At 44.5% G+C, this 13,836-nt stretch overlaps 1 protein-coding gene across 1 annotated transcript in view; it reads right to left on the bottom strand.

Annotated features, from left to right (window-relative positions):
• The window catches only part of MYO16 (myosin XVI), a 400,031-nt gene extending 387,247 nt beyond the window's left edge, over positions 1-12,784 (bottom strand). The window contains exon 1 of the mRNA XM_072849888.1: positions 12,545-12,784. The gene's annotated coding sequence lies outside the window, so the exon portion shown is untranslated. The remainder of the gene's footprint in view (positions 1-12,544) is intronic.
• Between the last annotated feature and the right edge of the window lie 1,052 nt (positions 12,785-13,836).

The raw sequence follows: 13,836 nt of genomic DNA on the forward strand, positions 1-13,836 counted from the left end.
AGCATGTCTAACTGAATGCTGCAGCCTGGTGTACAAGCTAGTAACGTGATGCAAGGTGGTCACTTTACCCTCTAGACTGCATTAACAAGTACCAAACGGGATTTGAGGTTGCCAAAAAAGTGCAGACTTTACAAAGTTTGACTGCGGAAGGTACTCTTGCTAAGGTTTAAGAACCACCTGCTCCTTTAAATTAAGAATAAAATTTCTGATTTGTATTACAGGATGACTTCCAGCTTCTTGGGAAATATTAATCAGGAACATGCATACACACACATATATGTATACAAACATATATTTATACACATAGACACAAAAAAAAAATTATTGCTACATTTGAGAATTATACTCAGGCTTTTATGGCCTCTCAGTGCTTGAGGATGCACATAACCACAGTGTCACACTTACAAATTGGGAAGAGACTGGGCAGCACTGGGCGAAGCCGTATCCAGCACCAATAAACACTAACTTTTGTGATGGGGTGTGAGTGCTCCAGCATTGACTGAGCTCTGTTATTAGCATGCTATGGAAGATTGAAACCGTGGCCCCATTTGTCATGTCACAGGTATAGACTGCTTATGCTTTCATTTTCTGGAGCACAAAGGCTCAAAGTGCTGTTGGTCTATGCTGTGATTTAAACAAAACAAAGCAAGCCACATACATGCATTTTTCACTTGCTCTCTTCCCATGCCATAATGTAAAATTGAGAGAAGATGGCAAACTGCATCCCAGAGTACATTAGTCATATTGATATTATAAATACCTTTATTTTAAAGTAAAACACAGCCCAAACGCATATTTGACTCTGATGCAGCATCGGTGCATTAACTAAGCATGGTTCAGTGAATGTATCAATACACAGTCCTCTCACCTTCCCAGGACATATACAATTCACAGGGAAACTACCAGTGTTACCTTGATAAAATATTTACAGCAATCTTTGACTATTACACACTCAAACAGTTCCTTAGACAACCTCAAAGCAATCCTTGACTATTACACACTCAAACAATTCCTTAGATAACCTCAGGATATTAATCCAATTTTTCACCCCTTAAATTGATTTTGTTAACTCCTTAAAACTAACTTACAGCAACAGAATCTAATTCCCCTTTGTAGGGACAATAAATAGATAAAGAAAGTAGTACTTCGAACAAAGACTGTCAGTCCTTTTAAGGGAGTCTCATTCCTTCGATTACATTCCCTTTTCCCCAAGAATACCTTGTCCAAGGAAATTAGTGTGCTTAATCCCTGATTCTTTGAGAATCATGAGAAATATCAGGCAAATTTCAATGCCCACAATTTAAAAAAAAGAAAAAAAAAATCAAAGCAGTTTCCAGCATCCTCCAGCATGACCAGTCCAAACAGGTAAGATCAGTATCAGTTGTCAGCACGAGAACCCTTTGGAAACAAAATCCAGAAGAAATCAGCTACCAAAGCAGCATCAGAGAATGCTACAGTATTAATCTTGCATCACATAAGCTGCTCTGCACCACTGTGACAGTAGCATTAATTCCATAAATGTAAAAAAAAAAAAGGTGCATTTCATAAGAAGGCATGTGCTGACAGAGAACAGCTACCAGAAGTTCTTTCCTTAAAAGTAAATAACCCAGTAGCCTGCTCTTTAAGCAAACCTTGAACTCTTTTAAAACCTAGTCACTCTGTAAACAGAACCACGTCCATCAATCACACTAAGTCTTTAGACATTTTCAATTGATTTTGGTCACTTAAGACTAATTCACAAAGGATTCGAAAGCCAGAGCACAGTGAAATGCCACCTCCACGATTGGATAAAAAAGTATATTAAACAAATCAAGACATACTCATGTTACAAGCAGGTCCTCAAGAGTTTTGTGCTGACACTTAGGCAATAAGACAGCTAATGAGAGCAGCTATACTCTGCTCAGCGCTGTTTAGGACACTGCAACAAATTGGCTTTAGATGATTTGTCATCAAGTCCCTGCAAGGGAGAAGCCACACCGTTTAAGGGAGCGGGGGACAGGAGAAAGACAGGTCACAACATACTCATCTACGGAAATCTTTGATCCCAGGCTAATTATTGGGATAATAGTAAAAATGATACTAGAAAGACCATTTAATGTGGAATAAGTTTAACCATTTATCTCAGGTCCAATTATATATTTTTGATGTATTGATAGGCACTTTAACCATCATTCACGTCTTCGTTTTCAGTAGTCATGATAATACTTTAAAAGAACTGTTTTAAAAAGAAATTTAAATGCTGTTTGAAAGAGAAGAACCACAGTCGGTCACTGCCTGCCTTTTCACAAAAACAGCCAGTGGAGTCGCAAAATGAAGGATGGGTGGTGCGGGCTGAGATTGGTTTTCTTTCTGTTTTCCTCTAATATATCTTATCTTATTATCTCACTCCTGAAGCATTATGTCTGTGGAAGAGAAGAGGAAAGGTCATCAGTAGCCAGTGGCAGCACCAGCTGGGAGCTCGAAATGGCACTTGTAGTTTTCAGCTGTCAGACCTTGGCTGAAATTTAACAAGTGCCAATATGAAACAATCTGCAAATCCGTAGCTTTTTTTAAACTAGCAAGAATAAGTGAAGGGTTTTGAGAGCAATTTGAAGTCTATTATATTATTATACTTATATGTAAGTATTGCAAGCTGTTCAGTCTCACTGGTTCCCAGGTTAGCAGAACTCCCACCCACGTCCTACGATTAAACACCCAAGCAGAAAGGCATTCTGTATTACGCTCGATCCATTCCCTGTTAAAATGTCCTGATCTCTTTTCTCTCTGGTTGTTAAGTTTTTGTGAAAGTAGACATCAGATAAAATGAGACCAATAACAGTCATCACTTATTTACTCTTACGAGTGGTATCCATGAATTGCCAATGTCTTACCAACCATGAACAAAGCCAAAAACGCAGAAACAATACAAGGAAGATGTAGAAAGCAGCAGAACTACACAAATATTTTCTAGCCCCATCAACACAGGGCTTTGGGTCCAACATCAGGTTTTATATGCAAAACTGTATCTTCTGTGAATTAGACTTGCCTATCCCAAGCAGCGGGCTCCGTGTGAGAACTGCATGTGTTTGAACCGAGAAGGAATTCACACACGTGCACCCAGCCCACGAGCAGGCTCAAAAAAAAAGGAAATGGCTTCCTCTGTAACTGCAACTTCAGCAAATATGCTGCAATAGCAGCCACAGCATTGCTGTCCTTCCTTTATGAGAAGATCAGCTAACATTTAAGCATGGATATAGGAAGACACCCAGGCCCACCCTTAGCCATTCCAAAATGCCAGCCTGTTTATCAGCACAAATAGCCCTTTCGGAATGTGCACAGCCAGCCTACCCACACCGCAGTGCCCCACCACCTCACGCTGGCTTCTGAAATATCCTCCTCAGCAGTGCAGAAGAGGATGCTGCATTGAATCAAGGGCCAAGCGTAGGTGACAAAAGGGCCCATGGTTCTCGTCGTCGGCTGCGTCGTGTTTCTTGGATTTCGAGACTGGACAAACTGGTGCAAACAGGTACAGCACACTGCTGTGGCCCATCACCATAATCGTGCATTACAAACCAAGCAGGCCAAATTTACCTGCCGTGCTGGTCACTGTATTTCATGAAAGGGTATGGCCATGCCCATGCTCAGTTGCATGACTTGACAGATCTGCAGACAGCCTGAACAGAAAAATTGGCATTGCCCCTTAAAATTAGACCAACATTACCCTTCCCTTCTCTGCTCCCAGGGCACAGTATGTTCTGTGGCCCCTGCTCTTGGATGGCTGAGAAATTCCATCCTACTCACTGGCACTGAACTGACTTTTTAAAAACCCTATATATTTTATTTAAATTATGGTCTTTAAAATATTAAGATCTAGCTAGTCTAATGATGGCTTACTATATACAGCAGAAAAACAGAAACAGAATGTGTTCTTGGCTAATGAAACTCCTCTGACTTAAATTATATTTGCTATCTCATTTGTCCCTGTGGACACTACCTAATTTCCCCTTGCTTTCTCTCATCTGATAGAAAGTTTTCTGGGAGCAGGGACTGTCATTTATTATATGTCTGTACAGGACCTAGGCCACCAAAGCCCGAAGGCTTTGAATGCTACTGCATTTCAATGTCCCCATCAAATAATGAGGACACGTGACTGCTCTTTCTAGCAGACACGACTTGCAGTAGCTATATTTAAAACTAATAATGAGGAGAAAGTTTGAAAGTGGTATTCTCCATTCTTGGAAAACTATATAAAGAACATAGTAAAACCACCTCACTCTGCCTTTTGCACTGTTGGTAACTAGATTAATTCTTGATCAGGTATTCAGGTCTACTGGAACACGACGACTTCCATCGGGCAGAGTACCGCAGGCGTGACTGCAGCCCACGGACTGCTTCAGCAACAGCAGCAGCCGCTGCAGCCAGCGCGACGCTGCCCAGTTGCTGTGGGCTCTCCCTTCACGTGCCCAGGATTCCTCTTTCTGCAACAACTGCACAGTTACTCCGATCCAGTGCCTTTCATTAAATCTTTGTAAGGGAATGTAACATCATCCTCGAACATCCTCTGTTGTTCAACTAAAAGTTGAGGGAATATGACAGGGAGTGGAGGGAGGGGAGGGGGAAGACAACCACCAATGCAAATGCTACCAGTCCCGTACCAAGAAATAAAATTTCACTTTTTTAGAGGAAACAAAAAAAAAACCCCCTCAGCATTCTGGAAGGAAATAGAAGTATTAACATGAGCATACATTCAGAAAGCTGGGATAGTAGTTACACCAATAGACAAGCACACAAATAAAAATTGCTCAGACTGTGAAGCTATAAAGTCTCCATGGGTGAAAGTTACCATGAACCAGCTTGGCTTCCTCAGTCTGTACTCACTGGGACAGGATTCCTCACCCTGATGAGCGGTTTTGGTCTCAAGACACTGGGCGTCTATTAGAGTACCCTGCAGCTCCTGTGCGCTGTTTGTGCCCACATTTCCTTTCACAGGAGGAGAAAAAAAATATGTCTGTAAGCATAGAAAAGATGATTGAATATCAAAATCTCACTTGATACAGAATTGGAGTAAAACTGCTGATGCTGTCGCCATCCACTCACCCCTCTGCGTAGTAAGCTACAGCCACCATCAGGGCTGGGGTCTCTTCGCTGGCAGCGCTCGTATTAAACCCCAGCTAGATCTGACACCCAGGAGTGCTTCCAAGCTTTTTCTGCCACAGGCATGAGGGGCAGTTAAGGGCAGAAGACCTCCTGGGAGAGTGCTAGAGAAATGTCCCAGGCAGAGGAAGCCAAACTTGGCAGGGTCTGCACCCATACTGTTTGTCCAGAGCAGACCTTGAAGCAAATTAGCCAGCCAACAATGCCTTTTCCCCCCCCGCCCCTCTTCAGAAAGAACTACTTCTCTATGTCTGGTAGGGATACTGAATTAATTAGCATATATGCAGTGTGAACAATCAGGAGACTTGAACCTGGGACTAAAGCGAGCGCCAAATTATTTGACAGTAAAACACATTCAGTGAGAAAGAGTGAAAGGGGTCAAGGAAGTACGGGGCCACTTGACATCAAAAACAGTATCTGCGGTAGGAAGTGGAAGCAGAGCAGAGTAGTTCGCAGTGGTTTTGTATCCTTTCCTTTATATGGCTGTGTTGGCACGCTGGGATGTAGACGAGCATGTCCTGCTGGGAAAGGAAGAGATGTGACAGGACTGAGGAATCGTAAGCCCTGGGCACGATCTCGCGTGCTGAAGCGACTCTGACTGTTTTTGCATTAAACATACACATCTGCGCATCAAGCCCACAGCACCTCTGCCTAAAAGTGAACCATTTGCTTTTACAAAGACAAACAAGCAAAAGATTAGTTTAAAAGCCTACTACAACCATTGTGCAATAAAAGCAAGTGACAAGCTTTTAGGCTTAATTGCTTCATCAGTCCAATAAGGGAATAAGGTATTCCGAGTCTGAGAGCTTGTTTGTTTCTTTTCCAGCTACATCTATTAAAGTAATAAACAGCTCGCTCTCTACAGACCTTATTTGTATTATAGTACTCCAGACTGGCTACAAAGCTCCCCATCTTCAAAAACATTAAAAACCTAGCACTTAAAGAGAGCAATTTACTAGGTTTTAATTCTGCAAAGCATGAACTGCCTTCCAGAACTAAGGATTAGTCAAATTTATCAACCTCTGGAAAGAGCAAGCCTGCTTATCGAAATTAAGAGAACACCTGAGAGACCTTCTCTGAGAAGAAAACTTCTATGACCACCTGCTTGATGGGCCAGGATATTCTCTACCGGGTTCTCTGTCCAACTGAAACACGCTACATAGATTATCTGGAAGCAAGCTACAGAACAGCTTTATCCTTGTAAGGCCACGCTACATTTTAGAGCGGGCTGCTCCAAGTTGCACCTTACCATCTATGTTTATAGCAGCCAAGGCAGCTTTGTATAAACTGCAAGAGCACACAGCCAGTACACCCTGGCTACACCCCGAATTCTCCTCCTCACCCTCTGAAGGCCAAAGATAATTGTGGTATAAAGTGATTCAAGCATGCCTTCTCCACTAGGTAATATCTGAGCAGAATCTGATCCTACAGATGCATGTTCTAATACCAGAGTCATTTGCGTTGTGATAACTGGCTATAATAGGTTTTTGTACACACTTGGCACATATCTATCTTTGCCATCATGTAAAAATAGAACAAATAGTAATATTTCCTTATAGACATTTTCTACAGAACATTGTCACAGAAATAAAGCTCTCTATAAACACTGGAAGTTAGTGGTTCTGATTTCCTTAAGGGTGTATTTTCCATAAAAAGTCTTGCTCTAGTGCTAATTACAAAATTAGCAAGAAGCTTACGAGTAATTAGATCGGGGTGTTAAATCACTAATGTTCCATAAATAAAACTCCTAATTAGGACACACTGCACATTTACTACAAGCTAGATCTGACAACTGCCCAAACTGTCCCTTTCTAGCTGACATCCAGGACACTGTCAGGGAAATGTTAAGCACTCCCAGTACTCTCTTCAGGGAGAAGCCCTCGTTTGACTTGTGCAGGTACAGGCAAGGTCTCCTATACCCATCCACTTCGACCCCAAATCAGACAGGCATAGTAAAAAGAGTCATGGCCATACATTCAGATACCTACCACCAGAAGGTCATGCATCTCTCTTTTGATTACATAGGGAGCCTGGGCACTTGCTCACATTAAGCTTCCGTGATGGGATTTAGCTGCCGATACCATAAAAATATAAAACTATCAACACTATCTGGTCTTCTTTCCTCCTCCATGGTATTTCTGAGACTTTAAGATAAATGCAGTCGAATAGATGCTTTTGTTTTATTACACCTAATAAAACAACGCCTGACACAAAGGCATCTCAATTAAGAATTGATCCACAGGACACTACTGCAATACAAACAGCAACAGTCACAATTCCTTTATAGCCTGCTTATCTGAGACATACTTAACTGCTTAAAAAAACCAAAAAAAAACCAAAAAACCCACAACTATATTGACATTCCACTCATCCTGCAGACAGTCTTTCCAAACATTTTGTATCTTATTCCAATCTCAAAACAAAATCATCTGTGGTCTCAGAAAAGCAGATGCACAGACCTCTAGGTATCAAAAGGAAAAAGAAAAAGCTTTACACCAGTTTATTTCAAGTCCACTGAATATTGCTTCATGTGACAAAATAATTTCTATTTGTATGGAACACTTCACTCCCACTTTGACATCAACCATCATAAAAACTAATTACGTCTTCTGAACCACAAGCAGTATCACTCAGTCACCTGGATTTTATTGTCCAATGAGGTTCTGTTATATGCTTGTGCTATGGCTGCAATGTCCCTCAGATACCTACAAGGAATCCTTGCATGCACGCCTCTGGGACAGAGCTAGCTTCCAGTACCTCACTACGGACTGAAATCACATTGCCCAGTTACCTTTAGACAAATCTTTGAACTGCAGCCCCTCCTTGCCAGACACATTCACATGACAAACCCAGCTGTACCATCTTAGCCATTTTCACTGAGGGAGGAAAAAAAAAAGCTTTAAGTGATTTGCAGAGTAATTTCAAATACCTTTCAGCTGCTAAAAGAAATGTTGACTTTTGGAAGAATTTGGATTTTCTCTCCAGAGCTTACTCTTTCTCCCAGCAGCTCAGGTGAGAGCAGCTTATGCCTAAAAGCACCAGAAAAATTGGCCTGGTTACTGTAGTGCTTGTATCTCTGAGTCAACACAGGTGTCAGCCTCACACTGCTGGGGATGCACGTGCTCGTCCATCTTTTTGAGGCCACTGAAGTTAAGATTTGATACCTTACCCTAGACATACATTCATTCCAGAGAGGAACAAGCCATTTTTAGCATGTCTGAAAATATCCAGCTACTTCTCCACGTATGATCCAAAAATCACAGTTATTTCAACCATCCTCAAGTCATGTACCTGCAAGGCCTTGTTGTTGGGATTGTTTAATTTACCTTTGGTCTACCTTTCAATGTCCCTTTTTGTTTAATACCACAGCAACTAGCCCAGCAAAAATATACATATTTACTACATCCATTAGAAAAAAACCTCAGTCATACTCTTCCCACAGCACAACACAGCAAATGATTTTTTTATATTATTTTTCTCCCACTGCAACTTACAATAACCTCAATTCTTTTCCAGTGGATACACCCAACCGTCTGTTTTCAAGTATTCATTCATAGCGGAGATAGCCAGAGATGTTCTGACAAAAACCAGGTTGGGTGCTTTGTCAGAAAGAGCAAGTTTTGCTGAAACAAAAGCCTTTCTCCAAACAGTATTGCAAATCCAGGATGTAATTTTGGGGAAAAACATGATGACCACGGACCTCAGCTACATTACGCAGTTGCCAAGATCTAGCATTGCCACAATCAAGATTTGAAGCCTGCTCTTACACTTCAGGTTGCACAGCTTACTTTCATGATCCCAGATATTTCAGGGAAGAGAAAAATCTTGCCCTAACCAAACAGATATAATGTTTGCATTAACGGTTCCAGGAATTAGGGAGAGTGGTATTTTAAAGCGAAACATTTAGAAAGAAGGAACAAAATCCATAATCCAACCCTCCTCTTCTGCATGTGTAGTAAGACAGGCCAGTAATATACACACTTACAGGCATGAATCAGAACATGATATATTAACAATTACTCCACAAAAAGGCTCTGTGAATAGCCATATATATATCCACACATTGATGTTTATTTGACTGCTGTGACACGTCTCTAGGAAGCTCAATGAATTAACAGCTAGGCTTGGCACCAAATGAAACACACACCTTAGGGAAAATTAACAAATCTAAGTGCAAAGGTTAGAGTTAGCTGCTTGCCAGGAAGGTTCTTTCATCTTATTGAGCCCAAAAAATATTTGTCGTCTTTTTCAGAAAGATGCAACAAACTGTATTTCACATGAACTTGGCAGAGTCTTAAACCAGCAGGTCTGGCCCACAAAATGGCAAGTACCTCCAGCAGCTGCTGTTGTTGACAACATGTGACAACATGATATTCCCAGACATCATCAACTGCATCCCCAATTATTGCTAATTTTGTGCAGGATTACAGCATTTTCCTATGTTCATTAGCTACAATTATCTTAATAACAGTAGCAGAAAGAAGATGAAGTGGAAAAACCACAGAGAACGTGCAAGTGAGATTTGCTAGGCTACGATCAGAAAGACAGTAACAAGCTAACATGCAGGCTTACCTTGAGATAGTACTGACTGACTATCCAAAGTGGCTTTGGACCACACCGCCTGTTTGGTTTTGTTGTGTTTTTTTAAGGCAGATGAGAAATTCGCTAGTTTGCCACTTTTTATAGAACTGGACAAAAAAATCATGTTCAGGAAAATCTGGATAAAAGCATTATTCAGATTGGAAGAATATTTTCTCTTGTATCTCACAATTGAACAAAAAAACCACTGCATGTGTGTGTGTACACATATATTCAAACTGCATATTTAAGCACCTCTTTTTGTGAAACAAACACACAGAAATCACTCCGAAATAACTTTGTGGTTAGGACAATCACGTGAGACAAAGGAGGCTCATGTTCAAATCCATAATTCGTCTCATTAAAGTGTCCCATTTATTATGGCCACTTACCTCATGATCACTTTGTCAGAGTTTGCATGTCTAAACTAAGAAACCATTCCCCTCCAAAAGAGGAAAAATGTGGTTGAAACTGCCATTCTGACTGTCATTTCATGACAAAAATATTTTAAGACAGCTTTAACCTAGATATTTATTTTTCTTGGTATGACACCCTACATAAGCATGGTATTTTATAGATACCTTCACACAAGGATCTGAAGTCATCACTAAAATGTAGTTTTACAGGAGTGCATGCCAAATGCTTTTCATCTCCTTATGCTGGTTTGAAATAATGGTACTACTTAACATAACATTATTCTAGCATAAAATGCAAGAGCTATTTCAAAGCAGCGCAATAAACCACTGTTTCATGATGGTCAGTTGCCTCAACCAGCACTACAAATTCCAAGCAACTCAAGCTCCATTTAATTCCTACGGTACAATTAAAGAATATACTATACACTAGGCAGATTTATTCAAATAATTTTGCACACTTCCAGCTGGAAGTATTTTGATCTTCCAGTTCAAAGATTTTCAACATTTATCCATTTTCCACATTGAATATCTATTCTGGGTACTATACATCAAACATTATCGCTAGTACTTGCAAAATTATTCCATAATCAAGAAAGATTCAGTTCACAATGAAAAAGCATTATAACAGAGACACAACGTATAAAGCCAGTTTCAGTCTGGAAACTTTCAATTCTGGCCTAACCTATGTAACATTAGACAAATGTCTTCCCCTCTGTTCCTTCCTCTCACAAATTGCTTGCTGTACCTGTGTCATCCCTCGAGGCCAAGGACTGGCTTTCTCTTTGTATAATGTGATTTACAGCTGGGATTTCTAAATGCTGCTACAACACAAAATCACTGCAACGGTTCAGAGCTCTGCTCTACCGGTCACCCTAATCCCAGTCTTTACTGGTACTTTTAACGGCATCCCTGCTGTTCCATGACAATAGTCCACTCAAGAGAACTTGTCCCATCACTCTGAACCTACTGTACACACACATATATACACACACAACACGCTTTTTTTTTTTAACCCTCAGGTCACATCTCAGATGCTGGCAATGAAGTCTAAACTTGTTCTATTCTCAGCAAAAGGGAATGGTTTTACACCCACAAAATCATTCCCAAAGTAAAACACCACCTAAAAAGCTTCTACTTCAGCACTGCCTGCTCATTTTTGGTATAAACTACTGATAATAGCGAGCCTAGCCAGGGCTCTACAGCAGAATACATGGAGAGTACAAGGCTGAACAGGAGAATACTCTCTTAGAAAGATGTGGGAACAGGAGACAAGAAACCACCATCTGCCCGAGATTCTGCCCAGAAACAACCCACGGCAGGAGACCCCGGTCTGCGATCGCACTCAGACCCCTGCACGGCTCCAGGGCTGACACTTCTGTTTTGCAGGGCTGACGTTCTCGCTTTTCCAGTTGGAACAACAATTTCAAGTTTAAAAGTTTCCCACAGAAAGTTCATAAACTCCCTGTGCAAACACCTAAATTACATCGCCCCACTCCTCCTGAAAGAAACGGGATTATTCTGGCACGCTACTCCCTATCTTCCCACAGGAAAGGAAAAGTCATTTTTCTCCAGAGCGAGCCTCTGAGGCCAGCAGGCTCCCAAGGCCAGCAACCCCAGCCCTTTCAAGCCAGGGCTTTTGGTATCCAGCCTCACTCATACCCCCAAGCTCCCAATTGCCTATTGCGAAACCCGGGCCCCGGGAGCCCTCCAGCCCGGCGCAGGGGACCGGGGCTCAGGAGCCACCTGAGGAGGGCTGGTGGAAACCAGCCTGGCACATAGCATTGCTCTGAAGCCCTTCTTCCACCCCTTTGGCAGGCACGCTTCCACAAAACATTGGGATTTAACCGACTGACACTACCAATGAAAGAAAATGTTTATCAGAAAATTCCCATCCAGTTGCCTGTCAGCACTGATTTGCACCAGCGGGGTGGCAGGCTTGCAGCAGCCTCTCCGCCCGAACGGGGGGCTCGGGAAGCGCAATAGCGTGCCCGTAAAGGGGCTCATTTAAGGAAAAGCGCAAGTCTGACAGAGCCTCGGTTAGTCTTCTCACCTCCGCACACAATAAGCGGACTCAACCGAGCACCTCGGTGACCCGCTGGATCTCCCTGCCCTCCCTCCCCACCCGCAGCGCGGGCAGCCCCTACCTCCCCCCGGGCAGCCCTCACCAGGGCTGGCGCCGGGCTGCGGGGCCGCTGGCCCAGGGCAGCACACGGACACACAGACAAAAAGACAGGAGAAGAAAACCAAACAGAACACCTCCCCACGCACACGCACACGCACGCAGAGACCACCAAACCCCTCCGCGAAACGCGCCGCCTCATCAGCCCGCTGCCCATGCCGGCAGGGCGGCGGGCAGCCCCTCCGCGGTGCGCGCCGCCGGGCTCCCCGCCGCACCCCTCCCCGAGGGCGGCACTCACCTCGGGGGGACGCGGCCTCGGCAGCAGCCTGCGGCCGGCGGGGAGCCGCCTCTCCGCCGCTACCGGGCAGCCGGCCGCACGGCGGGGCGAGGCGAGGCGAGACGGCGGCGTGGCCCGGCGCCGCGGCACACTTCCACTTGCTCTCGGGGGTCTTTCTTTGCGGCACGGTGCGCCCAGCCCCGCCGCGCCGCGCCGAGCCGCGCCGCCTCTGCCTGCCTCCCCGGCACTCCTCCCTGCCTGCCCCGGCACTCCTCCCTGCCTGCCTGCCTCTCGCAGACGCCTCCCCGCGCTGCGATGCCCAGCTGCCGGCCGTGCCGGGGCGGCCGGGGGGCGGCTCCCCCTGCACCGCCCCTCCCCGCGCCGGTACCTGCCGGGGCGCCCCGAGGGCGGCGGGGCGATGCAGTGCGGGGGAGGCACCTCGGCCCCCAGCCTCCCCCCGCCTCGCCTCGCCCCCCCGGGCACACCGCCGAGCCCCCTCGTGTCCCTCCGCCTCCCTCTCCGGCGGGCACCCGCCGTGCTGGGGGTTCACCCGGCCCCGCAGGGCACGGCGCAAAGGGCCGCCGCTTTTTTGGTTTTCGAACTTCATTGTCCGCCCCTCTCCTTCGGTAAACTGCCCGAAGGAAGGGGCCGGGGAGGCCGTGTAGGCTGGAGCAGCCTAGATGTAGCTCAGCACAACAAAGACCCACTTGATTCCCTGCTGGCACATAATGCCCAACAAAAGGGAAACGCCGGGAATGTCATAATTATCACCCCGTGAGATGGAGGCAAAAACAACACTTCTTACGAGGTTCGTAGTTACGAAGTAAATGGCAGCTTGGATGCATCTATTTCTGTCCCAGTACTACAAGCAGCTTGCTCACGCCCTGCTGCTTTAGTGCTGTGTTTGCTGGCACTGTAGGCAGAAATCTTGCAAAAAACATAAAGGCAGCAAAGCCACAAGTCGGGTGACAGAGAAGTCTTTTGCCCCCTTATCAAGTGGTGAGACTGGCTGTTAAGATATTTTGCCCACAGGTGAGAGCCCTGCATAAATTTTAGCTAAAGTACCTACCCATTGATGCACATCAGTGCATCTGTTTTCTGGGATTCACTGGGGAGTATAAACACCTACATATTAGATTACCCCTCACTTGGTCTTGAGGGGTCCCTGCTTACCTGGTGATGGCACCTGCACCGACTCAAGGTGGGCTGTAAGGGATATAAGCAGCTGTCCCTCACTTAAGGCTTAACTGTGATGCACATGTAAGTGGCCCACTTTTGAAATTCACTCAAGCTTTCCAGAGAAGCCCAGGCTG

Source organism: Ciconia boyciana, chromosome 1, assembly GCF_034638445.1.
Source record: "Ciconia boyciana chromosome 1, ASM3463844v1, whole genome shotgun sequence".
NCBI lineage: Eukaryota > Metazoa > Chordata > Aves > Ciconiiformes > Ciconiidae > Ciconia > Ciconia boyciana.